The sequence below is a fragment of the Stegostoma tigrinum genome, chromosome 4, assembly GCF_030684315.1.
Source record: "Stegostoma tigrinum isolate sSteTig4 chromosome 4, sSteTig4.hap1, whole genome shotgun sequence".
NCBI classification, from domain to species: domain Eukaryota; kingdom Metazoa; phylum Chordata; class Chondrichthyes; order Orectolobiformes; family Stegostomatidae; genus Stegostoma; species Stegostoma tigrinum.
Genome location: NC_081357.1, coordinates 87712512 through 87738550, shown reverse-complemented (window position 1 = coordinate 87738550; position 26039 = coordinate 87712512).

Below are 26039 nucleotides of genomic sequence, written 5' to 3'. Positions count from 1 at the left end.
CACAGCTCTTCACTTTATATATTAATGATCTGGATGAACGGACTGGGGGCATTCTGGTGAAGTTTGTCAATGATATGAAGTTAGGTGAACAGGCAGGTAGTACTGAGGAGGTGGGGAGGCTGCAGAAAGTTTTAGACAGTTTAGGAGAGTAGTCCAGGAAATGGCTGATGAAATTCAACGTGAGCAAATGCGAGGTCTTGCACTTCGGAAAAAAGAATACAGGCATGGTCTATTTTCTAAATGGTGAGACAATTAATAAAGTCGAAGTACAAAGGGATCTGGGAGTGCCTGTCCAGGATTCTCTAAAGGTTAACTTGCAAGTTGAGTCCTTGATTAAGAAAGCAAATGTAATGTCATTTATCTCAAGAGGGTTGGAATACAAAAGCAGCAGTGTGCTTCTGAGACTTTATGAAGGTCTAGTTAGGCCCCATTTAGAATACCGTGTCCAATGTTTGGCCCCATACCTCAGGAAGGACATTCTGGCACTGGAGCGTGTCCAACAGAGATTCACATAGATGATCCCTGGAATGGTAGGCCTAACATCTGATGAACAGCTGAGGATCCTGAGATTGTATTCATTAGAGTTTAGAAAATTGAGGGGAGATCTAATAGAAACTTACAAGATAATGTATGGCTTAGAAAGGGTGGACAGTGGGAAGTTGTTTCCATTAGGCGGGGAGACTAGGACTCATGGGCACAGCCTTAGAATTAGAGGGGATCAATTTAGAATGGAAATGAGGAGATATTTCTTCAGCCAGAGACCAGTGGGCCTGTGGAATTCATTGCCATGGAGTACAGTGGAGGCTGGGACGTTCAATGTCTTCAAGGCAGAGATTGATAAATTCTTAATCTCGCAAGGAATTAAGGGCTACGGGGAGACTGCGGGTCAGGTGGAGTTGAAATGCCCATCAGCCATGATTAAATAGCAGAGTGGACTCGATGGGGCAAATGGCTTTACTTCCACTCCTATGTCTTATTGTGTTTATCAATATCTCAGTGCATGCTTCATGAGCAATGACTACTATTACCACTATTCCATGGGCTGGTCCATTCCAGCCTCACTGCATCATCATGGCACATCTCTGACCCACTTACAGTGTGATTCTACAATTCCATGCTGCACTTTGGAGCATTGGAAATTTCATTGTATTGCTCTTTCAAGAATACTTCACGTGCGAGGATAGGCACCCAACTCACGTACAATAGCAGATTATACTTCAGGGACATTTTCTCAGCCTCTAAGAGCAAACTCATTTTCACCCGTAGCAACTCACAGCATTGCTGCCTTGTCTTGGTATTTTGTTCATTGTCCCTTCACTCACCGGCTTACCTTGCCTTGCAATTTAGGATGGATACAAATCCAGGTAGCATGTCATTGCTGTCAGTACACAACAGTCAGTGGGGTGGAGAATGTTTTCTTGTATGGCACGATTTTATCTCAGCATGTACCCAGCAAACACACTGCATATCAACTGAATGGCTATGTCTCAAAGTGAAGGACAGTAGTCCTCAGACAAATCAAGGAAGGCACCCTTCAGGGAAATGTTTCAAGGGTAGCATCCAATACTAGTCCAGAGGCTTGCGTATCATTGTCAGCGCCTCAGGATAGCCACAATCAGGATTCCTTTCTCCCAGGAGGTAAGGAGCACATGTTGGGCATCACAACCCACACCTTCATTCTTTCTACACTACTGCAGGATATTTTCTCCTGGCATGAGACAAAGGGAGGGGTTAATTGAGGTGAAAGCGGCTGGCACAGTGGGTGTAGGTGGGAGCAGAGTGCGGAAGTGTTCTGAATGAGTGAGTAGGTGGTGCAGAGGCAAAGCAGAGTTAGTAGGGCAGGAGGTTGGAGTGGGAGACAGTGACTGAGGGAAGATGGTGCACACAGTAGTGAGTGTTGCAGAGCAGTGGGTTGGTGACATCTGAATAGAGTCACAGAGATAGAGTGAGTGTGAGATATCAGAGAGAAGGTATTAGAAATTACGCTTGCAAATGGGTGAAACACATTGACGTTCTTGCAGCACTGCTTGGCATTCCTCTGATGCTTGCAACCATAATGACCCAGGTGGTAACCTGCGACCAAGCTGGCATGATATGGAATTGTGGCCCCCTCTGTCAGACTTGTTAGAAAGAGGAGTGCTCTTCTCTGCACTATCCCATTCAGTGGGACCTTCAGGTTCCTGTCCTCAAAGTGGCACACCAATTTTCCCTTGTTTATGAAATTGACGGCAAATGGCAGGAACTGTGCAAGGGAACTCCAAACTTGCAGAAACTTATGCTGGTGCACAACAGCCTTTTATAAATCCCACCAATCCTGGAATGTACTAGTCGTGGCAAATGCATCACCCACGGTGATTGGGAGAATCAGGCAAGCAGCAGCCAAAATGGGTGCAAACATCATCTTTAGGAAAAAATTAACAATAATAAAATATAGATTTTCAGACCATGTGCCTGCTTCATCAGTAGTACTGGATTTCTGACTAAGTCCTTTGTGGAACTCACACAATCGTTACTGGAAATAATTCAAACAGTGCTCTCTGACCCTCTCTAGATGGATCTAAGTTGTTGTCTTTCCCTAAGAACAAAGTACTTTGAATAAGCCTTGTAGGAATTTTATATCTAGCAACTTGTACGCTTGAAAAGAAAAGCCCTTCTTTTTCCCAAATTAGAAAAAAAAAGCCAAGTAATTGGCAAATGACCATGTTCAGAAATGTCCAAACATTGACAAAAGCTATAGTTGTTGAAAGGGAGAGAAACAATTAAATAAGAACAACACTGGGTTGAAATACAGTGAATTTAATAAACAGATCTTTCAACAAAACAGGTCAATACACCACACAAATGTTTCACTCCATCAGTACAATCTTCTGTTCCTTTCGCTTATCTTGCTTCCCCTGAAATGCATCTATGCTGTTCTTCTCAGCCATTCCCTGTGCATGCATTCGATATTTCCACTCCTCTTTGAGTACAAAGTGCTGCTGAAATCACTGTTGGATTTTTTTTTACTGACCATCTTTTATTGTCAAATTCAAGTTTTGGATTCTGCCATATCTATAAACATCTTGCCTACATCTAGATTATCAAATGGCTTGCTAATTTTGAAGATGTGTATCAGGCCAAATAAAGACAAGGAGTACGTAAACAATATGAACCAGGAGCAGGAGTAGGCCATTTAGCCACTTGAGCCTGCTCCCCATTCAATAAGGTCATGGGTGATCTAATTGTAAACTCAATTTCACATTCCAGCCTAACCCCAACAAGTTTCAAGCTCTTTGCTCATCAAGGATCTATCCACCTCTGCCTTAAAAATATTCAGTCCCTTCTATCAACTTTTCAGGATAGGAGTTCCAAAGACTCATTGCTCTGTGAGGAAAAGTCTCACTGCATCTCTGTTTGGAGTGGGTGGCACTTTTACTTTAAACTATGATCCCTGTTTCTAGATTCTCGCATTAAAAAAACAAGTCGACTCCATATCTACTCTGTCAAGACTCCTCACAATCATTAATGCTTCAATCAAGCCACCTCTTATTCTTCTAAGAGTCCAACCTTACCTCATAAGGGATATTGCTCATTGTAGGTACAAATCTAGTTAACCTGCTCTGAGCTGCTCACAATGTATTTGCATCCTTCCTAAACTCAAATATCAATAAGAAGATATTGATACAGTAGTACATCAAACCTTCGGATCTCTACTTCTATTGACGGTGTGCGGTGCATTGGCTGACCAACGATAATGTATATCAGTATTAGCGCATGTGCTAAAGGTTAGAGATCACAGGGCTACACTGAAGGTCCTGGTATAGGAGCTAGAGAGGAGAAGGGATGCCCTGACCACAAAAGAGGTCAAATAACTAGTTAATGTAATGGATGTGGAAATATCATAGCAACCTTGGACATAGATTCCAAATTGCAAGAAATTTAATATTCAACACAATTAACCAAGGTAAGGCCCATCTCACACACATACACTTCTTAAAAACTGTACTATCATGACTGGTATGGCAACCACAATACACTCCATCCACCATTCATTTATACACTAACACAGTCACGCAGCCCATAGTCATGCATCCTTCATTGGCATATTTTCTATATACCTCATCGCTCATCAATTCTGTGAGGTGTCACACATTAACAATCACCATGCCATTTCTTCAATAAGGAAAGAAAAGACAACCTATCCAGGGTAAGGGAAAGCAAGAATATCTGATATAAATTAATTTGGAAGTAGTACTACACAATGGTAAGTGGGATGGTGCAAATCCATGGTCACAGTGCAGCACTTCTTCTGAGGTGTGGGACTTTTTCAGCTTCTTCACAGGCACACAACAATTCCTGATCCCTAATAATTCCAAACTATCCTCACTCCCAAACTCCTCACAGTGTCAACACCCACATTCTCCTGTGGTGGTATCAGGTGCACTTCTAGCACCTTAACACTTCTAGCAGGAGTGGTGATGTGTCACTGGTGGGGGAAGGCTAGCCTGGAGGATAACATTCTATCCATGGCTTCTAATGTCACAGGCATCAGTTTAGATATAGCTGCCATATTTATTGTAGAAGTCTGGATACAAAAGAGATTCTCAGTCAGCCTCATGGCACACAAGCTGAAAATAGGCACACTGCCCAGAAGGAACACACAATAATACTTAGAAATGAGTGTACAGGATGTACTGGATCTCTATTTTGGAGTACACTAGACATAGCATACCAGTGTGTACCATTTGGAAGTTTGACTGGTGCTTCCTTTTGGATGGTGGGAGGGCCAATAGACTTATTAGCTTGATGAGGCAGGTGAGCCCCCTTACAAGTTTCTGCTGTTGCACAGTCAGCTGGCAACCTAGCAGGCTCAAGCTTCTGAAGAAGACTAAGTTTGATATCATGCAACAAACATCCTGCCAAAAAGGTTGCAAGTTGTTTCTAAAGAGATGGGGGAGCTCCTGCTGGTTAGTGGTTTGCCACAGAGCCTGGAAGCTCACCTTTCCATTGCAGAGAATCAGCTGAAATTCAACCAGGGTCATGTCGAATCTATCTTTGCTTGATGACTAGGCTCTCAGCTTCTGTGGAAACAGAAATGTAAAAGATAGGAGCAGGAGTAAGCCATTTGACTCCTTGTGCCTGCTCCACCATTCAATGTGATCATGGCTGATTATTGAGCTCAATGTTATAATTATGTTTTCCTCCCATATCTCTTGATCACTTGAGCTACAAGACCTTTATCTACCTACTTCTTGAAAACACACAATGTTTTGGCCTCAACCACTTTGTGCGGCAAGGAATTTCATAGGCTCACCACTCTGTGTGACAAAATTTCTTCTCCACTCGGTTGTAAATATTTTACCCTTTATCCTTAAACTATGGCCCCTGCTTCTGGACTCCTCCACCATCAGGAACATTTTTACTGCATCTCATCTGTTTTATTTTATTTGTTCATGGAATGTGGACGTTGCCGGCTGAAATTTATTACCCATCCCTAACTACCCTTAAGAAGTTGATGGTGAGCTGTTTTCTTGAACAGTTGCAGTCCACATGCTGTGGGTTGATGTAAAATGCTGTAACAGAGGGAATTCCAGGATTTTGATCCCCCAGCAGTGAAGGTATGGAGATATATTTCCAAATCTGAATGGTGAGTGACTTGGAGGGAATCCTGCAGGAGTAGCATTTCCATGTGTTTGCTGCTCTTGTTCTTCTAGATGAGAATAGCAATGGGTTTGAAATGTACTGTCTGAAGATCTCTGGTGAATTTCCGTAGCTCATCTTGTAGATAGAACACATTGCTGATACTAAGCATCAGTGGTGAAGGCAGTGGATGTTGTGGACGTAGTGGGCTTCTTTGTCCTGTATGGTGTCAAGTTTCTTGAATGTTGTTGGTGCTGAATCCATCCAGACACGTGGGCAGCATTCCATCATACTTGTGCGTTATAGATGGTGGGCAGACTCTCAGGACCCAGGAGCTGAGTTCCTTGCCGGAGTCATAGAAATGTACAGTGTGGAAACAAACCCTTCAATCTAACTCATCCATGCTGACTGGATTTCCTAAATAAATCTAGTCCAATTTGCCAGGGGAGGCGATATTATCTCTGGACTGCTAAGCCAGAGACTCAGATAGTGTTCTGGGGACTTGGGTTTGAATCCTGCCATGGCAGATGACAGAATTTGAATTCCATAAGACATAGGAGTGGAAGTGAGGCCATTCGGCCCATCAAGTCCACAAGTCAATAAATATCTGGAATTAAGAGTCTAATGATAACTGTGAATCCATTGTTGATTGTTGGAAAAACCCGGGTGGCATGGTGGCACAGTGGTTAGCACTGCTGCCTCACAGCACCAGGGATCTGGGTTTGATTCCACCCTTGGGTGACTGTCTGTGTGAAGTTTGCACATTCTCCCTATGTCTGTGTGAGTTTCCTCCAGGTGCTCTGGTTTCCTCCCACAGTCCAAAGATGTGCAGCCTGGGTAGATTGCCCATGCTAAATTGTCCATAGTGTTCAGGAACGTGTAGATTAAGTGGGTTATAGAGGAATGTGTCTAGGTGGAATGTGTGTGGGTCAGTGGGCCGAAGGGTCTGTTTTCACAATGTAGGGATTCTACTATCTTTTATAACGTATGAACACATCTGGTTCACTAATGTCCTTAAGGGAATGAAACTGCCATCCTAATCTGGTCTAGCCTACATGTGACTCCATATCCACAGCAACGTGATTGACTCTGAACTGCTCTCTGGCCAATTAGGGATGGTCAATAAATGCTGCCTAGCCAGTGACACCTTCATCCCATGAATGAATGATGTGGCCCATTTCCCTCTAACCCTTTCTATTAATCTACCCATCTAGTTGCCTTTTAAATGTTGTAATTATATCAGGCTCTGCCACTTCCTCAGGCAGCTCATTCCACGCTCATATCACCTTTTGCTTAAAAAAATTCCCTTTAGGTCTTTTTTAAAATCTTTCCCCACTCACCTTAAACCTATGTCCTCTAGGTTTGGACTCCCCTACTGCAGGGAAAAGACGTAGCTATTCACCCGTACTAGATTTATTTAGGAACTCCGGTCAGCATGGATGAGTTGGGCCGAAGGGTCTGTTTCTATACTGTACATCTCTATGACTCTGGCAAGTAACTCAGCTCCTGGCTCTCCAGAGCCTGTCCACTGTCTATAAGGTACAAGTATGATGGAATGCTGCCCACTTGCCTGGATGCTTTCATCCATGCCCCTTATGATTTTATAAATCTCCATAAGGTTATCTATCCCTCAGGATATGATGCTCCATGTAAAAGAGCCCAAGCCTATTCAGCCTCTCCCTTTAGCTCAAACCCTCCAAACCTGGTAATATCCTTGTCAATCTTTTCTGAACTCTTTCAAATTTCACAACATCCTTTCTTTAGCAGGAAGACCTGATTGCATGCAGTATTCTAGAAGAAGCGTAATCAATGTCCTGTACAGCCAAAACATGACCTCACAACTCATATACTCAATGCACTGGCCACTAAATACAATCATACAAAATGTTTTCTTGGTATCCTATGTACCTGTAACTCTACTTTCAAGGAACTGTGAACCTCCACTCTAAAGTCTCTCTGTTCAGGGGCAGACCCCAGGACCTTATAGTTCTGTGTATAAGCCCTGCCCTGACTTGCCTTTCCAAAATGTGATACCTCACATTTATCTGAATTAAACTCCATCTGCCACTCCTTGGCCCATTGGCCCATCTGATCAAAATCCTGTTGTGCTCTGAGGTAACCTTTTTTGCTCTCCACGTGTTCAGATCTTGATCATTTGTATAAATGACAAAAAGCAGTGAACCCAGCACAAATCCTTGTGGCACACTGTCAATCACAGGTCTCCAACCTGAAAAGCAATCCTCCACCACCACCCTCTGTCTTCTACCTTTGAGCCAGTTCTGTATCCAAATGGCTAATTGGCCCTGTATTCCATGTTGATCTAACCTTGTTAACCGATTTATCATAAGGAAATTTGTCAAATGCCTCACTGAAGAAGTTCATAAAGATCATATCCACCATTTTGCTCTCATCAATCATCTTCATTACTTCTTGAAAAACCTCAATTAAGTTAGTGAGACATGATTTTCCTTGCATAAAGCTCTGTTGATTATCCCAGCGTTTGCCTTTCCAAATACACGTAAATCCTTTTTAGTCTCTGAACTATTTGTGCAGACTTTGAGTTTATGTGGTAAGTCCAGTTGAAGTTCGGGTCAATGGTGATTCCAAGTATGTTAGTATTAGGGGTTGATGCTAATAACTTTAAATGTAATGGGGCTGTGGTTACATTGTATCTTAATAGTAATGGTCACTGCCTGGCGTTTGTATGGAGTGAATGTTACTTGGCACTTGCCAGCTCAAGCCTCGATATTGTTCAGATCTTGTTACATTTAAACGTGGACTGCTTCAGAATCTGAGGTGTCGTAAATGGTGCTAAACATGTACAATCATTGATGACATTCCCACTTCTGACCTTATGATGGAGAAAGTCAATGACGAAGCAGGTGGAGATGCTTAGGCCTAGGACAGTCCTGTACAAACTCCTGCAGAGATGTCCTGAAGCTGAGATGACTGAATCCTAACAACCACAACTATCTTCCAGGTAGGACTCCAACCAGCAAAGACTTGACCCCTGATGCTCAATGATTCCAGTTTTGCTAGGGCTCCTTGATGCCACACTCAGTCAAATACAGCCTTGATGTCAAGGGTATATTTCTGTATGATCCTGTTAGAATTTTGTATATTTCTATGAGATTGTTCCTTCATTTTTCTAAACTCCAGTTAATACAATCTTAACAGACTCAAACTCACCACATATGTTTCACGTGCCATCCCACTGCAGCAGCCTCCTTGCTGCAAAAACACAGACGGATTGCTAACTTGGCCAAATGGCAAGAGATGCTGGGTAAAACTCTGAAATCACAAACCCCACACACCAGACACACTGCAAACACAGCAGTCAGGTGAAGTTAACATAATGTAAAAGGCAACAGTTATTCTAGACAGACATACCCCCAGCAATTTATCCACTAAACAAAGGAGAGGCCACACAGAAAGTCACAGAGTCCTGTTTCACAAAGAAACTAATAGTAGCATGCCTTCTAAATGATTGATTCTTGTTTCAAACTATTAGGTATATCTCCCTGCTTGGCCAAAACTATAGAAACTTCCAGAAAACCATCTAAAAGGTATAAAAACAGGGTTCACCTGCAGGGTCCTCTCTTGGAATTGCTATTGGAATTGTCTGAGGAAATCAGCATGGCAAGAGGCAGAGACCAGCTGAGAATCCAGACAGAGCGGAAGAAAGTTGCTTCGCAGACGCAGAGACAGACCCAGAGAGAGACCAACTGCATAAATCTACAAGAGAATCTGCAAGTATTGCAATCTTAATGGGCCAAATAGTATTAAAGGTCAGTTTAGAATTAAAGATTATTGTAACTTTGTCCCTAATAAAGTTGAGACTGTTTTGCATTGGTACCAGCTTATATTTACATTGTTTTGACTGCTTCGGTATTGTGGGACATCTGAGCAAATTCGTTCATAATATTCTAGTCAGAGTTATCTGAATTGATTTAAGGAGAGACAAGATAATACTAGGAATCAATTTGTAAACCATCATTACATTCCCTCTATGGCAAGAGTATCATTCCAAAGATAAGGAAATAAACAGTGCACATGATATTTCAGGTGTGGCCTCATCACTGCCTTGTATGACTGCAGCAAGATATCCTAGTTTCTGTACTCAAATTATCTCAGTATGAAAGGCAACATACAGTTTGCCCTCTTTACTGCCTGCTGCAACTATGGACTTACTTACAATGTTCATGTTTATGGTCAGATGACCCTTCCTTATACCTGAGCTTTTCTTGCAAATCCTGTTTCAGTTTTCATTTTCTGATTTACAGAATCCACAGTTCTTTTGGTTTTGATTTACTTTCAATGGTTGGTGAACAAGTAGACCCAGATCTCATTGAACATTCCCTCTCTCAAATTAAACCCATTCAAATAATCATCTGCCTTGCTAATTTTGCTAACAAAGTGGATAACCTCAAGATTATCCATATAATACTGCATCTGTCTACTCACTAGACATGCATTGGTCTCCTCACTTAACCTGGCTAAATCATACTGCAACATCTTTGCATCTTTCTCACAGCACATTCTTCCACCTGGCTTTGTGTCATTTGAAAATTTTGAGACATTACATTTTGTTCTGGAATCTAAGTCATTCACATTTATTGAGAATAGCTGGACACCACAGTACTTCAATGGGGAATATCACGCTACTTCCACAGAATGGCAAAATGCTTTTAAGGTTGGTCAGGCAGATGCCACAGTCACCTAAATTGTCTCAATTGAAAAGCAATCATACAGACAATCCCAGCTTTCCAGAGAGCTATCCTCCAGCAGGTTGATGCATTAGCTAGATAGAAGGCTTGAGGCACTGGAGAAGGAACCTCCTGGACTCTGCAATCACCTATTGCTGATACCCACTCCTGAACCTCCTTGCACCCTGCCTTGAACTGGCATGGCACTGCCATTTAAACAACCTAGATGCCTTGACTACTGAAGCCCATGTTAAGATGGTGATGTAAGAGGCAGGAACAACGTGACTCACAAATCTCAAATGCATTCCAGGGAGGTGTCTGAACCATGCTTTTCAGAATCACATCTGCTGGCACCACTGTAGTTGTATTACACAAATGCAGTAGAAGAGGAAAAAGTTCTTATAAATAGCTGCTAATGATGAGCATCAGGCCAAATGTTTTAAATGCTTTTGGTTGTCATAGAATCCCTACATTGTGGAAACAGGTCCTTCGGCCTAATTTGTCCACACCAGCCCTCACAGCAACCCATCCAGATCCTTCCCCATATAACCCAGCAGATCTACACATCCATGAACACTATGGGCAATTTAGCATGGCCACTTTACCTAGCCTGCACATCACTGGAACTGTGGGAGGAAACCCACAGAGACACAGGGAGAATGTGCAAACTCCACACAGTCACCTGAAGGTGGAATTGAACCCAGGTCCCCGGCGCTGTGAGGCAGCAGTGCTAACCACTAAGCCACCATGCCATTCTGCTTCACTACACACAGTGCTCTTAGTGAAGGATGATCGTGTTAAGTGTTGAAATTAGTCAATAGGTTTGATGGATCAGAAGTAATTGAAGATGATACAGGTGACAACAGTGTTCCTGCAGTCTGCTGGCAGATAACATATCTGAAAAATACTCTGCAGACATATGGCAGTGGACACTGCTCTCAGCTATGGATCATCTACCTGGAACTCTCTGGTGCTCCAGTGGTTGACCCATTTTCCTCTTCCTCCTCACCTTGGGGCTCATGATCATTTCCTCTGGGTGCTCCGGTTTCCTCCCACAGTCCAAAGATGTGCAGGCTGGGTGGATTGGCCATGCTAAATTGCCTGTAGTGTTCAGGGGTTTGTAGGTAATAGGCAGATGGGTCTGGATGTGATGTTCTGAGGGTTGGTGTGGACTTACTGGGCCAAAGGGCCTGTTTCCACACTGTAGGGATTCTATAGACTCTATGGGCTGTGACCTTTAATTGATTAGGGTAAAAGCTTGCCTGTGGCTCACACAGCAAATGGCAAGGAATCGGATGCCCTCCTGGACTGTCCTTCTCCTTACATAATTCCACAACTGTTACAGCTGATGATTAGCCTCATTTCTGCCTCCCATTTGTCCCCAAGATGAAGGAGCTCCTGATCATGTTACTCATGATCAACAAAACCAGTTTGTCCTGAAAACTCCTACAAAGTCTCCAAATAAAAAGTGAGCATTGAGTATGTCTTTAAATAGCGATCATGGAATTCTGAGGTACGGAGTAAGTTCTAGTGCATAAGTCACAGAAAGTTAGTTTGCAGGTACTACATAGAATCAAAAGAACTGATGGGATGATATCATTTATTACAATTGCAGTGATAGGGTCAGAAATCTTGGAGATGAGATTCAGAAATTGCTGCTCAATCATTACACTTTGAAAGAGTCTACATTTCGGAACTTGGAAGTACAATGTTGCATGTAAATAACCTACACTTTTTTTTTAACTGAGAAATAATCTGACGAAACAAAGTCAGTGAATCTAATTTTGTAACATTGGTGCAGTTTTCACATTGGACATATTTTTGGGCAGAATGTCCTTTAACAAAAAGCACCTGTCATAAAATGTCTGATTTTGAGCTCAACATTGATAGGTTAGGCATTGAAAAGGGAGACGCAAAGGCACTGGAAAAAATAGTCGTTCTGTCAATAGAAGTTAAAGCTCCTATACCGCAGAGCAGAATCTTCCTGATATGTCTCTTGGGATTTGTTAAATCCTGACCAACATGTTAGCCTTTTTCGTGGACAAGAGCTTATCTCTATTTGATACATAAAGCTTACTTTGAAACATAACCTTGAACAGTACATACAGAATGATAAGCCTGTAGGTTTTGTTCAGGAGTCCTGAGACATCAATTGCTACAATATAGCACTAACAATGATTGCAGCAAAGCAGTATCATTGTAATTTATTTACAATTTCCTTTGATGTTGGATTACTTCTTTTTTTGCATGGACATGTAATTTGTACACTTAATGCAAGGAAATGGCCTCAACGTTTCATTAAAGCTTGCAGTCTTTTTCATACAGAGGATGATTAATCCCTTCCAGACTTATATTTAACTCATATCTCAGAGCCTGCCCATTCCTTTCAATTCCAAGGTCCCTTGATTGATTTGGCCAAGTGTCAACTGTGGGTCAGTTTTACTCCCATCTCTGAGGTAGAAGTTTGTAGATTTAAAATCCCCCTTCAGAGAATCAAGCTCAAACTTTTGGCTCATACTTCAGTGCAATGTTGTGGCAATGTTGTTCAGATGATATTTTAAAACCAGATCCCCCAGTCTTTACAAGTAAATGCATAAATCCCAGGAAATTAATTTGAAAAAGAGCATGGAGCTTGTTTGAGGCCCTACCTGTATCCTTTATCCAAGAGCACTCAAACATATCAGCAGGTAATTGTCACAATTCCGTTTGTGGGAGCTGACTGTGTGAAAATTGACTGTAAAATAAGCTGGGACCTCTTGAGGTTATGAAAGGTGCTTTAGAAATTAAAGTTCTTCATATTAATCTTGAATCATACATTTAATTACAAGAAGAGCAGGGATAATCTGCAGCCTCTTCTTCCTCACCTGCTCTATGGAAGCATTTAAAATTCCAAATACAAATTATTATCAAACTTGTTGCTTAATTCTAATTGTTCATAAATAATGCCAAAATGCATTTTGGGATTAGGATATTAGGTTTTCTCACAGGCGAGAGGGAATTTACCTTCAAAATCAAAGTAATTTCTCCTTGTAAGAGTCATCACTGAAAGCTCAAGAAGATATCTGACCCACCTCAAGTAACTATTTTACCTGAATTTTAATCCAAGGCAGGGGAGAAATTATTATGAAAACTTCATACAGTGTTCAATCCTCCAGAGAATTGGTATTGAGCATCGCCGTGTGTTCTCAAGGGACATTGTAAATTGTGAATAAACTTTTGGAGGAAGACTGCTGTATGGCCCTTCACATTCTCAAGGTGTTGATTGTGAAACTGGCAGAACCTAGTCTTCAAGTATTCACAATTTACATAGCATTCTTTTTTATGTTCCCTTTGCATACTAATCTTTTTCTTCACAATTTCTTTTGTTCTTTTTATGTGCTGTCCTTCAGTAATAATCATAGAATCATAAGGCAGAAGGAGACTGTTCAACCCATTGTATGTCTGCCAGGTCTTTGAAAGAACAATTCAACTTATTTCAGCCCCCTATAATTCCCCATTGCCTTTCATCCAATTCCCTTTTGAAAGCTACTATTGAATCTACTTACAGGTTCTTTCATGTCATACATTTTAGGTCAACTTAGTGGGTAAAATATTCTTTTTAAATCCTCATCTCATCCGTAGCTCTTTTTGTTAATCCTCTTAATTCTGTGCCTTCTGGTTAGATGGGAGCAGGTTCTCCCTTTCCACTTAACCAAATCCTTTCATAGTTTTCTCTTTTTACCATGGACCCAAAGCTGAAGATATAATTTGTCTGTTCTATCTTCTACCATCTGTACATCCTCCTTTATACATTCCAAAAAAGATAGGGGCCATAATAAGACCTTAGAAACAGAGACAGAAATTGGGTCATTCAGCCCATCAAGGCTGCTCCACTATTCAATCATGGCTGATAAGTTTTGCAACCTCATTCTCCCACTTTTCCCCCTATAACCTTTGATCCCCTTGACAATCTATCTCTGTCTTAAATATGCTCAATGATCTGGCCTCCACAGCCTTCTGTGGCAATGAATTCCATAGATTCACCACTCTCTGGCTGAAGATGTCTTACCTCATCTCCATTCTAAAGGGTACTCCTTTTACTCTAAGCATGTGCTCTCGAGTCCTAGTCTCTCCTGCTTTCAGAAGCATCTCCCCAAAATCCGCTCTGTACAGGCTGTTCAGTACTCTGTAACCTTCAATTAGATCACCTCCTTCATCCTCCTAAACTCTATTGAGCACAGAACTCAGAGTCTTCAAATGTTAAGCCTTTCATTCCTGGGATCAATCCAGTTCTCTCGAAATAAATGGCAATGTTGCATTTGCCTTCTTAACTACTGACTCAACCTGCAAGTTAGCTGTAAGAGAATCCTGGACAAGGACCACCAAGTCCCTTGAATTTCAGTTTTCTGAATTTTCTCCCCCTTTAGAAAATAGTCTATGCCTTTATTCTTCCTGCAAACGTGCATGACCTCACATTTTCCCATGTTATATTCCATCTGCCCCTACTTTGCCCACCTGGCTAAATCCTGCTGCAGCCTCCCCATCACTTCAATACCACTTGTCCCTCCACCTATCTTTATAGCATCTGAAAACATTACCAGAATGCTCGCAGTCTCTAGATCATTAACATAAAAAGTGAAAATCTGTGTTCCCAACACTGATCCTTGTGGAACACAACTTGCACCAGCTGTCATGCTGGGAAGGACCCTTTTAAACTTACCAGAGATAATGGGAACTGCAGATGCTGGAGAATTCCAAGATAATAAAATGTGAGGCTGGATGAAGACAGCAGGCCAAGGAGCATCTCAGGAGCACAAAAGCTGACGTTTCGGGCCTAGACCCTTAATCAGGGAGGGTGATGGGGAGAGGGAACTGGAATAAATAGGGAGAGAGGGGGAGGTGGACCGAAGATGGAGAGAGAAGAAGATAGGTGGAGAGAGTATAGGTGGGGAGGTAGGGAGGGGATAGGTCAGTCCAGGGAAGACGGACAGGTCAAGGAGGTGGGATGAGGTTAGTAGGTAGATGAGGGTGCGGCTTGGGGTGGGAGGAAGGGATGGGTGAGAGGAAGAACCAGTTAGGGAGGCAGAGACAGGTTGGACTGGTTTTGGGATGCAGTGGGTGGGGGGGAAGAGCTGGGCTGGTTGTGTGGTGCAGTGGGAGGAGGGGACGAACTGGGCTGGTTTAGGGATGCAGTAGGGGAAGGGGAGATTTTGAAACTGGTGAAGTCCACATTGATACCATTAGGCTGCAGGGTTCCCAGGCGGAATATGTGTTGCTGTTCCTGCAACCTTCGGGTGGCATCATTGTGGCACTGCAGGAGGCCCATGATGGACATGTCATCTAGAGAATGGGAGGGGGAGTGGAAATGGTTTGCGACTGGGAGGTGCAGTTGTTTGTTGCGAACTGAGCGGAGGCATTCTGCAAAGCGGTCTCCAAGCCTCCGCTTGGTTTCCCCAATGTAGAGGAAGCCACACTGGGTACAGTGGATGCAGTATACCACATTGGCAGATGTGCAGGTGAACCTCTGCTTAATGTGGAATGTCATCTTGGGGCCTGGGATAGGGGTGTGGGAGGAGGTGTGGGGGCAAGTGTAGCATTTCCTGCGGTTGCAGGGGAAGGTGCCGGGTGTGGTGGGGTTGGAGGGCAGTGTGGAGTGAACAAGGGAGTCACGGAGAGAGTGGTCTCTCCGGAAAGCAGACAGGGGTGGGGATGGAAAAATGTCGTGGGTGGTGGGGTCGGATTGTAAATGGCGGAAGTGTCGGAGGATGATGCGTTGTATCCGGAGGTTGGTAGGGTGGTGTGTGAGATCGAGGGAGATCCTCTTTGGGCGGTTGTGGCGGGGGCGGGGTGTGAGGGATGTGTTGCGGGAAATACGGGAGACGCGGTCAAGGGTGTTCTCGATCACTTTGGGGGGAAAGTTGCGGTCCTTGAAGAACTTGGACATCTGGGATGCGCGGGAGTGGAATGACTTATCGTGGGAGCAGATGCGGCGGAGGCGGAGGAATTGGGAATAGGGGATGGAATTTTTGCAGGAGGGTGGGTGGGAGGAGGTGTATTCTAGGAAGCTGTGGGAGTCGGTGGGCGTGAAATGGACATCAGTTACAAGCTGGTTGCCTGAGATGGAGACTGAGAGGTCCAGAAAGGTGAGGGATGTGCTGGAGATGGCCCAGGTGAACTGAAGGTTGGGGTGGAAGGTGTTGGTGAAGTGGATGAACTGTTCGAGCTCCTCTGGGGAGCAAGAGGCGGCGCTGATACAGTCATCAATGTACCGGAGGAAGAGGTGGGGTTTGGGGCCTGTGTAGGTGCGGAAGAGGGACTGTTCCACGTAACCTACAAAGAGGCAGGCATAGCTGGGGCCCATGCGGGTGCCCATGGCCACCCCCTTAGTCTGTAGGAAGTGGGAGGAGTCAAAAGAGAAGTTGTTGAGGGTGAGGACGAGTTCAGCTGGGCGGATGAGGCTGTCGGTGGAGGGGGACTGATCGGGCCTGCGGGACAGGAAGAAGCGGAGGGCCTTGAGGCCATCTGCATGCGGAATGCAGGTGTATAGGGACTGGACGTCCATGGTGAATATGAGGTGTTGGTGGCCAGGGAATTGGAAGTCCTGGAGGAGGTGGAGGGCATGGGTGGTGTCACGGACGTAGGTGGGGATTTCCTGGGCCAAAGGGGAGAAAATGGAGTCCAGATAGGAGGAGATGAGTTCGGTGGGGCAGGAGCAGGCTGAGACGATGGGTCGACCAGGGCAGGCAGGTTTGTGGATTTTGGGAAGGAGATAGAAACGGGCCGTGCGGGGTTGGGGAACAATGAGGTTGGAGGCTGTGGGTGGGAGGTTCCCTGAGGTGATGAGGTCATGAATGGTGTTGGAGATGATGGTTTGGTGCTCGGGTGTGGGGTCATGATCGAGGGGGCGGTAGGAGGTGGTGTCGGAGAGTTGGCATCTGGCCTCGGCGATGTAGAGGTCAGTGCGCCATACTACCACTGCGCCACCCTTGTCTGTGGGTTTGATGGTGAGGTTGGGGTTGGAGCGGAGGGCTGCCTGTTCTGCGGGGGAGAGGTTGGAGTAGGTGAGAGGGGTGGAGAGGTTGAGGCGGTTAATGTCTCGATGGCAGTTGGAGATGAAGAGGTCGAGGGAGGGTAGGAGGTCTGGGGGTGGCGTCCAGGAGGAGGACTTGTGCTGGAAGTGGGTGAAGGGGTCAGTGAAGGGAGGGTTAGGCTCCCGGTTGAAGAAGTAGGCGTGGAGGCGAAGACGGCGGAAAAACTGCTCTATGTCCAACCGTGACTGGTATTCGTTGATGTGTGGTTGTAGGGGGACAAAGGTGAGCCCCTTACTAAGGACTGACCGTTCATCCTCAGTCAGTGGAAGGTCTGGGGGGATGGTGAAGATGCGGCAGGGTTCAGTATGGCTGTCTCCTCTGGGGATGGTGGCTGTGGAGGTTGTGGGCGGAGCGATGAGGTCGTCGGCCGTGGGCGGGGTTCCGTCGACGTTGGCTGTGGGCGGGGTTTCATCGGCCGTGGGCGGGGTTCCGTCGGCGTTGGCCGTGGGCGGGGTTCTGTCGGCGTCGGCGTTGGTCGTGTGCGGGGTTCCGTCGGCGTCAGCCGTGGGTGGGGTTCCATTGGCGGTTGGAGGATCGGGGTGGGGGGCAGCAGCTGCTGTGAGGGTGGTGTGTGAGGTGTTGTACCTGGAAGTGGAGGTGGTGACTGCAGCAGCGGTTCTGGAAGTTCTGTGGCCGGCAGAGGCGGATGTGACGTCATCGGTGGGTTCTCCGGCTGTGTCCTCATGGTCAATGGCGGCGGGTGCATGGTGTGGGAGGGGCAGGGACAGGCTCGGGATTTGGAAGGCGCAGGAATCCTCTTGTGGGTGGCAGGGGCCAGTGAGTTGGTTGTACTTAGGATTTTTGGTGTCCAGTAAAGCTGAGTGAAACTGGGTATTCATTCTGTGGATCCTGCGGAGGATAAAAAACAGCAGGAGTCCTTTGCAGGTCTGGGAGAGGGAGGCTCTGAGCTGGGGCAGGCTGGATTGCAGTGTGTGGAGGTGCCGGCGCATGGCTGCGAGTGTCTGTTTCAGGACTCGCAGGGAGAAACGCTTCTGAAGGGTCTGAATATTCTGGGTGTCGAGGTGGTCACGGTTGGGGCCAAATTGGGAAGGCTGAAATGTAGACTGTAGTCCCGTGGGGATGATCTGGTTCCATAGGCAGGTGCTGAGGAAGGTGATGTGGCTGTGGTCTGTCTTCCCTGGACTGACCTATCCCCTCCCTACCTCCCCACCTATACTCTCCTCTCCACCTATCTTCTTTTCTCTCCGTCTTCGGTCCGCCTCCCCCTCTCTCCCTATTTATTCCAGTTCCCTCTCCCCATCCCCCTCTCTGATGAAGGGTCTAGACCCGAAACGTCAGCTTTTGTGCTCCTGAGATGCTGCTTGGCCTGCTGTGTTCATCCAGCCTCACATTTTATTATCATTTAAACTTACCCTCTGTTTTCTGCCAGACAGCCAATTTTTTTCTCCATGCTAGTACCTTGCCTCCTACACTATGGACCCTTATCTTACTCTGCAGCCTCCTCTGTGATAAATTGTCTGAGGCTTTCTGGAAGTCCAAGTAGACAGCATGTAGCATAGTTGATGGCTGTCTTTTATCGGACTTGCTTGTTGCCTCAAAGAATTCTAACAGATTTGTCAGGCATGACCTCCGCTTGATGAAACCATGCTGAATTTGCCCTATTTCACCTTGCACATCCAATTATTTAGAAATCTCATCCTTCACAATGAACTCCAAAATCTTACCAGTGACTGAGGTCAGGCTAATCAGCCTATAATTTATCATTTTTTTCCTTACTCCTTTCTTAAACAGTGGGGGGTTGGATTAGTGATTTTCCAGCCCTCTGAGACCTTGGCTGACTCCAGTGACTTTTGAAAGCCCACCATAAATGCCTTTGCTACCTCTTCAGTTATCTCCTTCATAACTCTAGATTATAGTCCATCTGGTCTAGGTTATTTATCCACCTTCAGATATTTCGGTTTTTGAAACACCTTCTCCTTGGTGAAGGCCACCATGCTCACTTCTGCCCCCCAAACTGTTTGAATTTTTGGGATATCACTCATGTCTTCCACTGTGAAGGATGATACAAAGTATTTGTTCAGCTCCTCCGCCATTTTATTGTTCCCCATTACTAATTCTCAGTGTCATTTTCCAGCAGCTTTTGCCTCTCTTTTGCCCTTTATATATTTAAAGAAACTCTTGCAATCTGCTTTTATATTACTGGCTAGCTTATCCTCACATCGAAACATTTCCCTTCTTACTTCTTTTTTAACTGTCCTCTTGATCTTTGTAGGCTTCCCAAATCTCCATCTTCTCTCTGCCCTTTGCTGAATTATATGTTTTGTCTTTTGCTTTAATGCTGTCCCTCACTTCCTTTGTCAGCCTTTAGCATACTTCTTTTTCCTAGGGATGAAATGTTGCTGGGTCTCCTTAATTACTCCCAGAAATCCCTGCCATTATTGTTCCATTGTCTTTCCTGCTAGGATCCTCTCCCAGTCAATTCTACTCAGTTCTTCCCTCAAGTCTCTGTAGTTGTCTTTATTCAACTGTAACATCTGATCCCAGATTCGCCCTCTCAAATTGCAGAGTAAATTCTATTGTATTATCACCACTGCCTCCTAAGAGTTCCTTCACTTAAGCTCTACCTCAAGTCTGCCTCATTACACATCACAAAATCAGAATTGCCTTTTCCCAAGAGACAACAGGAACTGTAGATGCTGGAGAATTTGAGATTACAAGGTTTAGAGCTAGATGAACACAGCAGGCCAAGCAGCATCATAGGAACAGGAAGGCTGACGTTTCGGGATTCTGATGAAGGGTCCAGGCCAGAAACGCTAGCCTTCCTGCTCCTATGATGCTGCTTGGCCTGCTGTGTTCATCCAGCTCTACCCTTAGTTATCTCTTGACTTTTCCCTAGTCAGCTCCTCCACAAGCTGCTCCAAAAATCCACATTGTAGATATTTCACAACTTATTTTTCTTGTGGTTCACTGCCAATCTGATTTTTCCCAGTCCACCAGTATATTGAAATTCCCCATGATCACCATAACCATGCCTTTTTTAATCATATTTTGTATCTTTTGGTGTATCTTGTGCCTCACATCCTGGCTACTGTTTGGAGGATTGTACATAACTCTTACTTTTTTTAACCTTTGCAATTCCTCAACTCTACCCACACAGATTCTACACCATCTGACCATACATCATTTCTTGTTATTGATTTAATTTAGTTTCTTACGAATAAGCCTATCCCACCCCCTCTGCCCATCTGACTGTCTTCTCAGTAGGATGTATATCTTTGGATATTTAACTCCCAATCCTGATCGTCTTGAAGTCACTTCTCTGTGATGCCCACTACATCATATCTGCCAATTTTGATCTGTGTGACAAGCTTATTTACCTATTTGGTTAACTGCAAGCATTCAAATTCAATATCTTCGGATCCGGGAAGAATATTCCCAATGTTGGGGAAGTCCAGAACAAGAAGTCACAGTCTAAGAATAAGGGGTAAACCATTCAGGAATAAGGTGAGGAAGAATTTCTTCACTCAGAGTTGCGAACCTGTGGGATTCTCTCCCACAGAAAGCTGTTGGGGCTAGTACATTAGATATATTCAAGAGGGAGCTGGACATAGCCCTTGCAGCTAAAGAGATCAAAGGATATGAGGAAATGGCATGACCAGCCATGATCATATTAAATAGTGGAGCAGACTCAAAAGTCCGAATGGCTTACTCCTGTGTCTATTTTCTATGTCCCTCTTCTCACTATCATCCCTTTATATGGTGTGCTTGAAGTTGATCCCTGACCCTTTCCAAACACCGTCTCCTATTTTGTGTTCTGGAGACTTTAATAACTTCTCCTGAGTTCTCCTTTCTTTTAATTTTTTCCACAATTTTCCATGCAGTTGAATCCACCCCACGGATGTTAACCTGCTGCTTTGTTTCTTGGAGTTTTACCCTTCCCTGACAGCCCCCACTTTTTAGTTTAGAGCCCTGATAACTGGCCTATTTACCCTGTTCGCTAGAACATTGGTCCCAGCTTGGTTCAGGTGGAAACCGTCCCAATGGTAGGGACCCCTCCTGCTCCCATGCTGATGCCAGTGCTCATGAAATGGAATCGCTTTCTCCCATACCACTCTTTTAGCTATGTGTTTACTTCCTTTATTCTCGTGCCTCTATGCCAATTTGCACGTGGTTTGGGCAGTGATCTGGAGATTATAACCCTTGAAGACCTGTTCTTTGATTTAGTTCCTACCTTCCAATAATCTCTAAACAGATCCTCTTTCTTTGTCTTGCCTATGTTGTTTGTCCCAACGTGGACCACAACAACTGGATCCTCTCCCTCCCTCTCCAATATCCTTTCAAGCCGGTCAGAGATGTACCTCACCCTGGCACCGTGTAGTCAACATACAATGTGGGGCTCTCTACCCTGCTTACGAAGGATGCAATCTATTCCCCTAATTATAGGATCCCCTACAACTACCACCTGTCTTTTTGCTCTCCCAGCTTGAATAGCTTCCTGTACCATGGTGTCATGATCAGTTGGCTCATTCTCCCTACAGCTCTGTTCCTCATCCATACAGGGAGCAAGTACCTCAGAACTGTTGGGCAAGGTCAAGAGCTGAGGCTGTTCTTTTCCCGAATACAGAATCCCTCTACCTGCCTCACATGCAGTCACACGCTGCTGTCCCTGACCACTGACCGAATTTAAGGTACTTAATCTACCAGGAGACCGCTGTCTGAAGCACGGCATCTAGGTAACTCTCCCTTTTCTGCATGTGTTGCAGTGCCGGAAACCTAGACTCCAGTTCATGAAATCTGAGCCAAAGTTCCTCCAGCAAACGAGACTTGCTGCAAATGTGGTCACTGCGGTTTGCAATGGGACCTGCCACCTCCCACATCATACGGCTACAGAACATCACCTGTCCAACCATCTCTACTTAGTTAATTAATTTATTAGTTAGTTAATCCCTAGTTATTTAATTATTAACTAGTTTCTCAGTGTTTTCTGTAATTTAGGACAAATTTCCTAACAGTCAATCAGGTCACATCTCTCCTGTCATGTCACTTTTTCAGTTTGGTTTCACTTACTCCATGTGCTCCTAGGTCTGACTCTGTTCCCTGGAAACAACGCAATCATTAACACAAAGTGATTGTTGCCCAGAGAAAGTGAAGCTGTTTCTCATATGTTTAATAAGTTATTGGGAACAGCAAGATTACTACTTGATTGCAAGTGTTAAAAAATGTTTCAATCACACATAAATCATTGGTGAGGCCACATTTAAAAATCTGTGCACTGTACCTTCAAGAAAATTTGCATTTATTTCACTCCTTCCACAACCACAGGTTATCCCAAAGTGTTTTACAGCCAATCAGCCCTTCAAAACTGTCGTCACTTTTATGATGTCGGAAGCATTATTGAAATGTGTGCAGAATAGAGTCACAAAGACAATGGTTAGATAAATTGTTACTCATAAGTGATATTGATTGAGGGATAAATTTTAGGTTTAGATTTAGACTTTATTGTCACAAATACTCAAGTGCATGAATACAGGAGTACAGTAAAAATGTACAAAGTTGCCAACCTCTAGCGTCATCTTAATATTGCAAAAGGTAGAATTAAAAACAGAAACAGAAACAAAATAAATAAACAAAAGAAAAGGAAACATCTAGATCACTTCCCCACCTCCAGAATGAGTCCTCACCACCAAATAAACAAAACCACAAAGTCCATCCCTCAGTCTGCAAACACTCAGGTACCCCAGCACCATCTTTCTTCAAATGACATTGTCGCCATTATGAGTCTGCTGAAGCTGTGGGTCCTGAACTAGGTTCAAACTCAGTGCTGGGTCCACCATGCCGAGCAGCTGGTGTCTCATTCTTGTTTATGTTGCTGCTGCCTGCTGGAACCACTAATGTCAGCAAAGGGGCCCACCACTGCTGATCCCCTGGGAAGGAGCTAATCTGCAGCAAAGAAGACAGCTTCCACCACTGCTCCACTCGAGGAAGGAAACCATTCCCATTGCTGCCGACAGTCCAGAAAGGGGAGCGGTCCCATTGCTGCCGATACTCTTAAAAGGGGGCTGATGCTGCTGAAAATGGGGAGAAAAAGGACAAAAAAGAGCAAAAGTAAAACAGAAAGAGAGAGAAAAAAAAGAGAGGCAGACAATAGCAGGCAACTGCCGGGCTCAGAACCTGGGCAAGAATGCAGCTACTCCGCTGCCAACATCTTGGAAATATAAACCAGGAATATTAGGAATAATTTCTTGTCTCTCTTTAAAAGAATAGAATTGAACTTTGTTATTTAGGTTGAATACATCCCAGCCTACTCAGCATCTCCCTATAATAATTAACAACAAACCGATCATGATTTTTTATAGTTAGGCTGCATATATTAATGTATGCCACAGGCAGTCAGCTCTGTTGAGTCAGAAATCTCAAAGCTTACGCACAATACTAACAATTTATGCTTCTACAGCATTACGTACTAATTACACACATTTTCTGGGTGCTATGCTTACTTGAACTCACTAATTTTCAGATACATAACCATCCGATCACATTACCTTCATAACATGAAGAGGGTGGGTGCAGCAAAGGTGTTCCTTTGCATGCCTGTTTTGGAACAATGTATGTAGCCGAGCAGTTGTTTGTTACTTTGCTGAGCCAGTTGTTCTGTGGTGTGCAGACATTTCATTACCCTTCTGGGCAGCATCAACAGTGTGACCTTTAATTGAAGCATTGGTGTTCTGCTTCCTTCTGGATTTTTATGATCCTCTGGTGTGATGGTCTTGTCATTTCTGGTTCTGTTGTTTTAATAGCGATGTGTACAGGGCCTATTTCTATGTGTTTGTTAATGGCGTCCTTTGTTGAGAACAGGCTTCCAGAAAGTCCCTTGCATGTCTGGTGTTTGCTTGTCCGAGTATGGTCATCAGAAATATTAGCCAAGAATATTAGGAATAATTTCTTGTTTCTTTTTAAGAGAATAGAATGGAACTTTCATGCAGTATATGTTATTTAAGGTCATAGAGTCGGAGAGTTGTATAGCATGGAAACAGACCTTTCAATCCAACTTGTTCACACTGACCAGACATCTTAGATTAATCTAGCCCCATTTGGCAGCATTTAGCTCATAACCCTCTAAACCCTTCCTACTAATATACTTACCCAGATGCCTCTTAAATGTTGTAATTGTACCAGCCTCCAACACTCCCGCTGGCAGCTCATTCTATCCACACACCACCCTTTGCATGTAAAAATTATCCTTCAGGTCCCTTTTATATCTTTTCTCTCTCATATTAAAGCTATGCCCTCTAGTTATGGACTTCCCTACACTAGGGAAAAGACTTTGGCGGTTTATCCTATCCATGGCCATCATGATTTTATAAATGTCAGCATCCAATGCTCCAGAGAAAATAGCCCCATCCTATTCAGCCTCTCCCTATAATAATTAACAACAAACTGTATCATGATTTGTATAGTTAGCCTGTGTATATTAATGTGTACCACAGACAGTCAGCTCTGTTGAGTCAGAAATCTCAAAGCTTATACACAACACTAACAATTTATACTTCTACAGCATTACATACTAATTACACACATACTCTGGGTGCTATGCTTGCTGAACTCACCAATTTTCAGATATATAACCATCTGATCACATTATCTTCATAACATGAAGAGGGTGGGTGCAGCAAAGGTGTTCCTTTGCATGCCTGTTTTGGAACAATGTATGTAGCCGTGCAATTGTTTGTTAGCTCGCCACGTCAGTTGTTCTGTGATGTGCAGACAATTCATTACCCTTCTAGGCAACATCATCAGTGTGACCTCTAATCGAAGCATTGGTGTTCTGCTTCCTTCTGGATCTATATGATCCTCTGGTGTGATAGCCTTATCATTTCCGGTTCTGTTGTTTTAACAGCAGTGTGTGTACGGGGTGTATTTCTATGTGTTTGTTATTGGAGTCCTATGTTGAGAGTAGACTTCCAGAAATTTCCTTGCATGTCTGATGTTCGCTTGTCATAGTATGGTCACCAGACTGGGACAAAATGACCATACTCAGATAAGCGAACACCAGACATGCAAGGGAATTTCTGGAAGTCTGGTTCTAAATGTGGTACTCCATTAACAAACACATAGTAGTAGACCTTATGTACAGACCTCTGCTAAAACAACAGAACCAGAAATGACAAGACTATCACACCAGAAGATCATATCAGTCTGTAAGGAAGTAGAACACCAATGCTTTGATTAGAAGTCGAACTGATGATATTACCTTGAAGGGTAACGAAACCCCTGCACACCACAAAACGTGCTCGGTGAGCTAATGAACAACTACATCTATAACCCGAGCTACAAGTCTTTGCTAAGGTCTTAAAAATATGTAGCCATCTTAAAGGTACACACGTGTCTGGTCTGGAGTCAATGCACATTTCTCAAAACTAAGTGTAAGGTATTAGTTAATGAGCAGATGCACTGATTTTAAAAAGACCATATTGCATTGATGTTGTATATGTGATTTTATAAAATGATTACTTGGTTAAAAAGATAAAAGCGAAATAGTTTTCTTCTTAGATAACAAAGTGTGGAGCTGAATGAACACAGCAGGCCAAGCAGTATCTGAATAGTTTTCTTCTGGTAGCTCATGGAAACACTTTTAGAATCCTCATTTCCACAATGTCTTTGGCTTGTCACCTCTGACCAGTTC